The 10,588-nt window shown below is 44.0% G+C and overlaps 1 protein-coding gene across 2 annotated transcripts in view; it reads right to left on the reverse strand.

Moving 5' to 3' along the window:
- Positions 1–10,588, reverse strand: part of PELI2 (pellino E3 ubiquitin protein ligase family member 2) — a 68,019-nt gene that overhangs the window by 56,924 nt on the left and 507 nt on the right. The window lies entirely within an intron of this gene.

The raw sequence follows: 10,588 nt of genomic DNA on the forward strand, positions 1-10,588 counted from the left end.
TTCCAGTAGGTAAAGCCCTAACACAAAGCAGTCTCCACCAAAGAGTTGAAGGTGCAAAGCAGCAATACGTGATCAGAGGCCAATTCCTGAGTTGAACCTGAAGTCACACTGCACATAATAAACCAGTAAGGTACACAGAGCTTGACTTAGACCCTGTTAATCACTTAAGCCCTGGCTTTGCTTACAGAGAGAACTGTACTTTCTTCCTGCATCCTTACATGGACAGCTATTTGCTGGATAACACCAGGCTCTGCATGCTGGAAACTCCAAACTTGCAATAAAACTGGATATATGGCACACTCCAGTTTTGCAGCTGGAAGTGGGATTGCACAACCAGAGATAAGGCACAGCTAAGCAAGCAATGGAACTCCAGCATTTTGTGCTCAAACATGGAAAAAGGCCCCAAATCCAAGCCAAAAGTTAAAGCTCTTTTGCTCTGACAGCAGGCAGATTGTGAAAAAAACCCAGCTTAGTTATCTTTTGTAGGCAAAAGAAGAAACACATCTAGAGATTTTGGGAAAGCTCCATCAAAGTCTTTTAAATGGGCACAAGGAATCATAACCAAAAAGGGTAAAAAAGAACATTTGGGTATTAAGAAAATGTTTGTGGAAATTATGGGGAATTTGCAGTGCACATCCCTAAAAGCAAACAAGCAGCTTGCAGTCTCTACCCTGGCACCCTGAGCAAGGCATTTCACCTAGGGAACAAATCTCAGCACAGTCAGTGAGACCAAAGCACCACAGCTTCCATGGCCACTGTCCATGGAGCCAGATCTGCAACCCCCTGCAATGCCAGCACCATCCCAAGGGCAGCTGCATCACCAGTGGCGTTTTGAGGCATCCCTCATCTTTCACTCTTTTCATCCTTCCAGTGAAGCCCAGCCTAAAAAAAGTGGAGTAAAAAAAACATGCAAAATTGTCCATTTGGCTGTTGCCAAACTTCCTTCTCCAGTTTTTGCTCTGATGGAAGAAATTACTCAGCTGCTCATATGAACCAACACCTGCCTCCTCATAGATCTGCCCCCACACCAAATCATTCCATTTGCTTAATTTGCCGGTAGTTTTTTGGCAAAAGCCATCAAGGTACTGACAGCCCATTTAATTAAACCTTCTGGCAGAGTCAGATGAAGGAACATTTACAAAGAATTCCTCTGTACTGTAGACCTGCAGCAGGACACTGCCACCTCTCCCATCACACACGTGGTTCTGCAATGGGACTTCTGCCCACTGCCCAGCACAGAAAGCCACACAGCAAATTCATGAATCAAAACTCACTCCCTGATGCACTGAGAAATCACTCCAGCAAATTTTAAGATTCAGAATGCGATTCAAGGTAAATATTGCATGTATGTTAGCAGGAAGGTTAGGGCAAGCACAAGGTAATGAATCCTATCAAGCCTGAAAGATTCTTCTTCAACATCAAAATGATTTTGAATCCAAGTATTGAGCTGCACAGCTATTTGCTCTCAGAGGTCAAACATGCACTAGGAGAAAGGCAAGTTGAAAGTACAGCAACATTTTGGTATATTAGTCAATGTTCCATAAAAAACACAGTCAATCTGTGAGGTGCTGAACCCTGCCACAGGATGTGCTGGGAAGCAGGAACCACACAGCCCTCGCTATCTTTCACCAGCAGCGTCTCCTGTGAGAGGAGGACACACACACAAACTCTACTCCTGTTTCAAAGGCTGTGCCTCCACCAGCACTAAATCAGACATCAACAATCAAAATGAATTCACGCTGTTGCACATGAAGAAATACAGCTGTGCTTATATCAAAGTTTCAGCCCATTAACTTCTGTGTCCAGACTAAACAGTTCTTTCACTCTTCCTAGGGGTACGTGCTCCAGGGTTTGCACATTTGGGCTCCAGTTTATTTGTAACAAGCAAGCAGAGATTTAAGCTTTTATTCACTTCAATTTGTTTACTTTCATACAGTGACTAGTTGTCTGCACAGTCAGTTCCACTCTGTCCTCACCAATGACATTTCCATGCCTTAAGAGGATACACCTTAGAAGTTTGAAGCCTACCTGTTAGTTGAGGCATTACTAAAGCCAGCCAGTTTGAAGAATAAAATTGTTTCATGACAGCTTATGAACTAGAATCTAAATTAAAGACAGCACACATTTCTGGGTGAAGAGTAATTTGAAAGCCCACTAAACACATCATTACAGTTAAATAAGTACTTCAAAAAGTTAAAAAGCATTCCTCAGAAAGAAAGACTGGTAACTTTTTGTCCTCAATTCCTTGAATGTAAAGAGAAAAAAAATTTTGCAACAGGGGTCAGTTAACCACAATACTCAAGGAGATGACCACAACACTTCTTGCCCTTCTCCTTTTAACCTACCACATGCCAGCTGTCTCATAACTTTTCTTGCCTGTCCCCATTCCTTTGGGGAGGCAGCACAACAGGTATTTTACACAGTACTTTACTCACTGTGCAGCTGCCTGCCTGTACCTCTGGTAAATACAATTAGTTGCTACATAGCAATGCAGCTCTATCATAGTTAATGTAAGCAATAAATATGACAGAAGAACATCAGGTTTTTATTGACAAACACTCAAGTGAGGGCATGTGTGGCCTTTGTAGCAATTCCCTAGAACAGGAAGCCTTGTGCTCCCCAGATTAGGCCCACATCTACTCCATCCTCCTTGAAACACTTGAGTTGTATCTACAGTGAGGTCAGCGTGCAATATTAAAAATTATACTGTTAAATGACCTGAAGTAAATCACTTCCAGAAGCACAAAACAGAGCTTGCCTGCTTTCCCTCCCTCCAGCAGAAACAAACTGCTGTTGAAAGCAGTTCAACCTAAACAGGTCCTTCAGCTATCAGCACCTTCATATCATTCCTCATCAAATGGAGCTCATCTCCAAACCACTTTGCTTTTAACACAACAAACTCTTCAGCTCTGTAGACGTTGTCTGTATCCATTTTCACAACTGCTGTTTATAATGTGTTCCCTCCAGATGACATTTCTGTTGTGAAACAGAGGAAAGCTTTTAGCTGAATTACTCTCTTCTCCATGAGCCAATAACTGCTGTACTACCCAGCTGTGTGCGTGCTTCCCAGTGACCTCACACGAGGACTTCCAAGGCTGGAATATGAAGAACTGAGTGAAACCTCATTGCAAAACAGCTGATAGTTGCTATTTTTAGGAACAGAGGTTATACTAATCAGAAGGAGTAACTGTAGAAGCATTGCCTAGATGAAGACAATGCAAGTCCAGTGTCACTTTGTTCACACACCACTCATAACCCCATCACATTAAAATGCTGCGTCCTCCTGCCACACGGCTCCTCAGTGACAAGTCTTCAAATACCAATTATTTAAAACTGCTGAAGTTTCAGTGTACAGGGATTTCCTACAAAGACTGCCTTCCTGAATCCTAGAATCTCTCAACTCCAGCCAACAAGTTTTGTTTGTGGCAAGGGCAGGAGAGATGTTTATTCCTAGGTAAACCCAAAGACAGCTTACTCTTAGTGCTGAATTCCCAGCACCACAATGCCTACTCAGACTTTAAGAAAACCCTACAACCAGTGTGCTGCCTGCTGTCCTCCCCTGCTCTTTGGTTTTAAATCATTATTCAGTCATCACCACCACTGCAGAGACCCAGGGAGAGTCACACTGCAAGGTCAAACAGAGTCACACAGAGGGGCACAGCTGGTGGTGCAGAAGGTGCTGGATGCTGCAGCACAGGCGAGGAGCTGGGACAGCTCCTGCTCTGCCCTCAGAGCTCACTAATCTCTGCTTTGGAACCCCCACTGCTCTCAACTGTACTCTTTGCTTAACATGAGCCCAAAACTATTCCAGGCTAGCAAGTAATAGGATTAAAGCAGTCTAATCCCAGATGTTACTTACAGTTTGTCAGACAAGGCACGAATTGGTGCCCCAAAGGACAGGAATGTCGCTATGAACTCAAGACCCAGGAATAACCTGCATAAAGCTACAGCAGGAGATGCCTAAAAACAAGTATGATGCAAAGATAAGGGAGGCATAAAATTCTGAACTGCATCTTCTCAAGAGGGAAACAAGCCCTCCAAAGGAAAAGCAGGGGCCCCTCAACAAATTGGTCTATGCAGGTCAAGTGAAAATGCAAGGGCACCATTTAGTGATGTCTTCATAAAACAAAAAAAAAATGAGCAGCTTTGCCTCAGAAGTATCTGGAAGCAGGCACACTCCCTATACCAGCATCCTCATTCCTGTCCCTGAAGGTTTAAACTCGTGACAAGTCACATGCAACCTTTCAGTGGTGACCTTGGGACAGAGCGAGAATAAACATAAGGATTTCTGTTGATAGAAGAAAAAGCATCCTCAACACAAATGAGATTTAGGGTATCAAACAGTAGAGGCAAAAAAGGATTTGACAGCACAAAGTACACTGGAAACCAGCTTGAGATCCTGTTTCAAGCTGGGAGCTTAGACCAAATCCTCCTCTACTTCACTTGCCTTGCTGACCACAGGACAAATAAGCCACGAGTATGACAGAGCAGAATAACCAGACACAACTGAGATGACACCACAAGAAGCACTAAACAAAGACAAACAAACACACCAGAGGAGTCCTCTTCGGAAGGTTTCACAGCCACACCAGTCACAAGTGCTCAGGACAAACTGAGAACCAAAGGCTGTGCAGACAATACCAACAGGAAACACGACACTTTTGCAGGACTTTGCAAACAGTTGTAAAACTCCTCTGCTGGCACCCTGAACTAACAAACCCCACCTAGAGCAGGTACTACACTCACACACCTTCTCATCAAAAGATGAAGGTTAAGATCAAGTTTAAACCTTCTATCTCTACTGAGCAAGTTAGAGAGCAACATTAGTTCTGTGAGTATAAACCAGCCATAATTTCAGTTTGAGCTGGATAATAGAAAGTTCCTGACTTCTTAGGAAAATCTGTTCTCAAGCAACCTTGTAATTACAGTCAAAGAACAGCCTGCTGTTAAGAAGGAACATGAAATAGCTTAAGTAAGATACTGGTTTCAGCAGCAAAAAACAAACCTTAACAGCCTAGAAAGTAATTTCTTGGTTTATACGCATATTTTAAAAGTAGAACCAAGTGGACTGTTACAGTATTTACAAATTTACATTTACAAATTCCAGCTGAAAATGGAAAACTATTCATCCCTGATTCTGCCAGGACTGAAGAGGAACAGTGGTTCTACTTGGTTCTACACAAGAAGTGTATCAAAGGCAAAGTCCTTCATTTCCCAGATTTGTTTATTCAGAGTAAACTGTTTTCCATATTTTAAGAAAAAAAGCCTGAGCCTTTCACTTCCCTATGTGTGACCTCCTGCCTGTACACACCAAGGGGATTAGTTTAACTTCCAGAATGCACTCAGTTTCCTTTTTATAACAAACATTAAACATGCAGGCGTTTGAGGCTGTGATTTGCTTCAACAAACATAGATTTTGGAGTCTGACGTTTCTGCTCTCTGATTTTACATCGGTACTGAGATGCTGTGAATAAAGCCTACAGCTGGATACAAATCTGCACTCTGAGAAAGTCAAAAGTACTCCAAGGAATAGGATAGCTACAGAAAACAAACTCAAGTATGTTTTCTTTCTTAGCTTAAATGAAGCAAAACGTTTGCTCTATCCAGCCATACACAAGTATTCCAAAAAAATCCACAGACCTTTCCCCAGATATAATCCTTTCCACTGTTTTCCTACACTGCAGTTAATGTTCTATTCAGACACAATTCTTCTGGTGTTTGATTAATCTCCCTGCAAGTCTGAACTGACCCTGATCACACATTCGCAATATGCACATATAAGATCCACTATAAACACAGCACAAGACAAAGGTCTCCAAGAAGCCACTGTTAATATTAAAAAAACGAAGAAAAAACAGAAAAGAAAGCCCAAACCAAAATCTGTTTCTCTAGAACAGCAGCCTTCCAGCAATGACTGCTGCAGTCAATGATTCTCACAGAATCATGACCCTGAACACATTTAACTGGTAGCTCCCATAATGTGCTTTAAATGAAACCTAAAGTACATTTTCAAATAAGGTTTAAAAGCAGAACTCGAGTCACCTAAGCAGTTTCACCAATGTATTTACACTAGACAGTGCAGAAAATCACCAAGTCGTTAAACCAAGCCTCAGTCTGGTATCAGACAGCAAATCCATCTACGTGCAAACTCAGTCCCCAGTTTAATTCCACAGCCAGGATGACTCTCCCTCCTCCTTCAGTCCATGCACACAAGCAAAGAGCACTCAAGGACAAGCACAGATCCCACACTGCATCTGAGTTTGTCACCACCACTGGAAACCTGCACTGGCTTCTTCCTGAACTGCATAACAAGAGATGAACAAGAGCTACGTGAAAAGCCAGACAGGTTAGTGAAAAAAAAAAATGGAAATGTGTTTATAAGCAGAAGACATTTCAGAAACTTCATTTACCCATGGGAACTTGGATCAGTCAAAAAAAGCCAGTAGGAAAAACAGGAATTTAAAAATGTGTATCCATTTAGATTAAACACAGAAAGATTGTTTCAGATCTAAAGTTGCTATAAGTATAAAGCAGTCTATCGATGAGAAGATCTTCCCAAAAATTACCACAAAATACTAAATACAAGTGGCAATTTTTGTAGAATCCCAGAATGGTTTGGGTTGGAAGACACCTTAAAGACCATTCCATTCCAATGCCCTGCTATGGGTAGGGTCATCTTCCACTAGACCAGGTTGCTCCAAAACCTATCCTTTTATTCTAATTTCTCAAAAGGTTAAATTGAGCCAAAACTACAGCCTGTTTATTCAAGTATGCCCAAAAGTCCGCATTAAACAATGCTCCCATAACAACTCACAGTGGCTTCTTTTGGCACTGAAACCTCCAAATTAACCAATGTCATTTATTTTAATGGTTGACAATAGAAAATTTGCACATAAAATGTTGACAGCAATTTCAAAGTTACTACTGTACTCCTCTACTGAGGGACAGCCCTTAGAGTTTTGTCTGGTTCAATTTAAAAAATGCATTAGATACTGCAAAATCCAGTAAGTCTGTACGACAAAGTCTTCCTCAGCTGAGGATGCACCAGGCTGCACCTCCTTGCTAAAGAGTAGCAAATACCCAGAAAGCCTTTGCTTAATAAGGAAAATTCCATTTATATGCACACAACCACCAGAAACCCCATCCAAAACTGCCATCCAACAAAGCATTCAATGGCAGGTGCAAATCTTTCACTGCTACAGGACTCAGCCACTGACTACAGATCATGTGTCTTTGCTCTTCCTCCTTCAATTTACATCATTTTAATCAATTGACTTTCCTGAGGCCACAGCTGCCCTTCCCCATGGTGCAGTCCCAAAGGATTTAAGGGTCCCAGGCCACTGCCACCTGCCTCCAGTGACAGCCACCCCCTGCAGCCAGGGACCAGCTCCTTCTCATTCAGCAGAGCCATGCTGGCTGCAATGACACTGCTGGAATAAAGTCCTCAGGCCAAAATTCAAAGTTAGAGGACAAAGGGGCACCAGGAGGAAGGGGCCAGGACACAAACCTCAAAACATTAACAACACCAAACAAAAGCTACTGACAACCGCAGCCACAAACAAGCCCCGACACTATTCAGGTGCTTGGTACCGCATTCAGCATCTCCTTAACTCCCTCCAGCCCCACGTTCCAAGAAATATATAATGAGCCATTACTTTGACAGGACTTCAAACAAAGCTGCTTTCTTTTTTTCTTCAAAAAGAATTAGAATATGAATGTTTCTGCTTCACCAAGAAATCCAGAGCCTTTTGTGAGCAGATGATGCTACGAGCAGATGTACACAAGCAGATTCACAATAAAGCAGATGATCTCTTCTTTACCAGCCATCTTGACCTGTCTGGCTCGATTTACATAAACTGTTTCTATTCACTACAACATTGATTATGTAAACCTCGGCAAAATCTTAACCAAACACACGCTGCCACATCACTGCCAGCACAGACGTAGTGCGGTGCTGGGAGAAGGTTATTAGAAATGTGTTTGTGAAACGCCTCGGGATTTACTGGGGCTCACATTAAGGCGCAGACTGAGCAATCACAACTATTGCAGACAATAAGGAACGTGTGCCCTGCTGGGAGAGGCAGCTCCTGCCAAAACACCGCCTTCCCCTCCATTTAAAGGTCAAGGTACAGCAGCCCCACTTTAATACTGCTAAGGCAGAGCGAGAGCAAAAGATAAAGGGAAAGTTTTGTCATCTTAAAAACAGGAGCTCAGCAGTTTGCCAGGTATGCCAATTCCTTTGTTCATCATCCTTTTCACCACCTAATTTAAAAGTCTCACAGTTCAAGACACAAGTTATTCATCAACATCACAATCAAGGCATTTTTTAAAAAAAAAAACAACCCACACAGTGTCTCAAAACAGCTTTTTCTTTTCTTTTTTTTTTTTTAAATCTAGCTGCGAGGCTGCGCTATCAATTTTAATCAGGCAGTTGTAACATTAGCTGCAACACTATGCTTCTGCTGCTCCCCAGATCTCAGTTTCACTACAGGGAGGAGAGCAGATTTACACTGTCTTATTTAAATGATGCTCCAGATTACAAGATTTTAATACAAAACAGGTACTAAGAGGTTCTTTTAGCATCCTGAACAGCTTAAGCTGTTCCAAGAGTTCCTAGTCACAAATGTTGAGTCACCAAAGAAAAGAGAGGGATGTTTGCATTATTTGCGGTGCTACAAACAACATTTAAGACACCTCTCATAGGAGTAACGAGCTCCTGAAGTGGCAAAGGGCTCTTACAACAACAGTCTTCGGTCTAAAAATTAAAAATACAGTGACTGAAGTCATGAGATTTCCTGGAGTGCTTCCATCACGTCCACCTAGCCCTACATCACATTGTGTGAGCAGTGACAGCCCCATTGTTTGAGCGCAGCCACAGAGACAGCGTGACCAGAGAGACTCAGCCCCCCTGCACTTCTTGTCCCTGGCTGCACTGCAAGGACAGATCTGTTCGCATTTTCTGTACATCCTACACCTACAAGATGCAACCTCAGTAGTTTTAGAGAACGGCTGAAACTCAAACAGGACCTAAACTCAGCCATACACGTTTTATTTAGATTTTATTGGCGTGCTTCAACACACACACAGTGAAGATCAAGAGCCCAGCAGAACCGATAAGCTGAGATCAATGCATCCCCATATTAAAGGCAAAGCGCACCAGACTTTGCCAGGTTAAGATCAGAGCCAAAGCATTTCATACTTCTGTACTTTCAACTGCTGCTAAAAATAGTAAAGCAACAGAAAGAAAAACGCTTCCAGCTGTGCACAAAGAGCCTCTGCAGCACAACATCAATTTATGCACTCTAATTTAATTAAAGATTCTGCATTATACTATGACTTTATTGTCAGAGACGGTGTTGCACAGCTGAGCTCACCCTCCATTTCCACAAATGAAACAGTAAGAACGTTTCTTTATTAAATTTAGTGAGATATGGGTATTTCTCACGAATCAAGGGACTTAAATTCAAGGATTTCAAGTAATAGCTACGCCACGTTCACGAGAGCAGCTGTGTTTTATTCCACGGTAACTGCATCTTGCCCCAGTCTCGTGACAGGAAACATTTAGCATCCCTTAAGGAAAAAAAGGTGCACGACTGGATACGAGTACCCAGCCTGGACTGCTCTTTTTAAAACAGTTATTCCCCAAAGGTGAGCGCGGCTCTTTAGGAAAGGACCGAAACAAAAATCCCTAAGAAACCACAACAGGGTTTTCTACGACCTTGCAGCAAATATGTACCAGATTCTGGGGGAGGCTGAGTAACGCAGCGAGGCTGTGACTGTGCTGCTTCGAGGCTGGCTCCCAAACCTTTCCGTCGTGTTTAGCACTGAAAAATTACTCCATGAACCATGAGTTACCACGTATTAAACTACCAAAATTAAGCATCTCTTCTGAGGTTCGCGAGGGCTCTCAGCAAGCACGGCTTAGACGCTTCTCCCTCATCTGCCTCCGCGGCGCTCAGCAGAGCGGCTGCGAGCTTTAACAGCAGGGCAACAGCGTAATGCCAAGCGGATTACTTTAAGATCCATATCAAGCCGAGAAAATAAACATTTCCACGACGAATCTGAATATAAGTGCTTCACCCTCCTCCCGCTCCTCGCTCCAAAGTCATCTCCCTGCCATCTGTAAGGAGGACGCCGTCTCCCGGAGGCAGCGGCGGAGGGACGGGGCCCGCAGCGGGGAGCGGGGGGGTTTGTGTGCCATAACCCCGCACCCTCCGGCCCCGCAAGAAGTTTCTTCCCCAGCATCGCCGCGACCTCCGTGCCCGAGAGCGGCCAGAGCCCGCTCCGCCAGCCCGTCTGTCCCTCCGGCACCGGGACCACCATCCATCCATCCATCCATCCCCCTCCGGCACCGGGACCACCCCCCATGCGTCTCTCCCTCCTTGCTCCTCTCGGGCACCGGGTCTCCGTTCCATCCCTACCCGCTCCCCCCGGCACCGGGTCCCCGCAACGGCCGCACCGCGCGCCCCGTCACGCACCGGGACCTTCCCCCCTTCACCCCTCCCCGCTCCTCTCAGGCACCGACATGACCCCATCCTTCCCTCCCTACATCCCTCACTAAACGGGAACCCCCCCACACCCCCCATCC

The sequence above is a fragment of the Parus major genome, chromosome 5, assembly GCF_001522545.3.
Source record: "Parus major isolate Abel chromosome 5, Parus_major1.1, whole genome shotgun sequence".
Taxonomy (NCBI): domain Eukaryota; kingdom Metazoa; phylum Chordata; class Aves; order Passeriformes; family Paridae; genus Parus; species Parus major.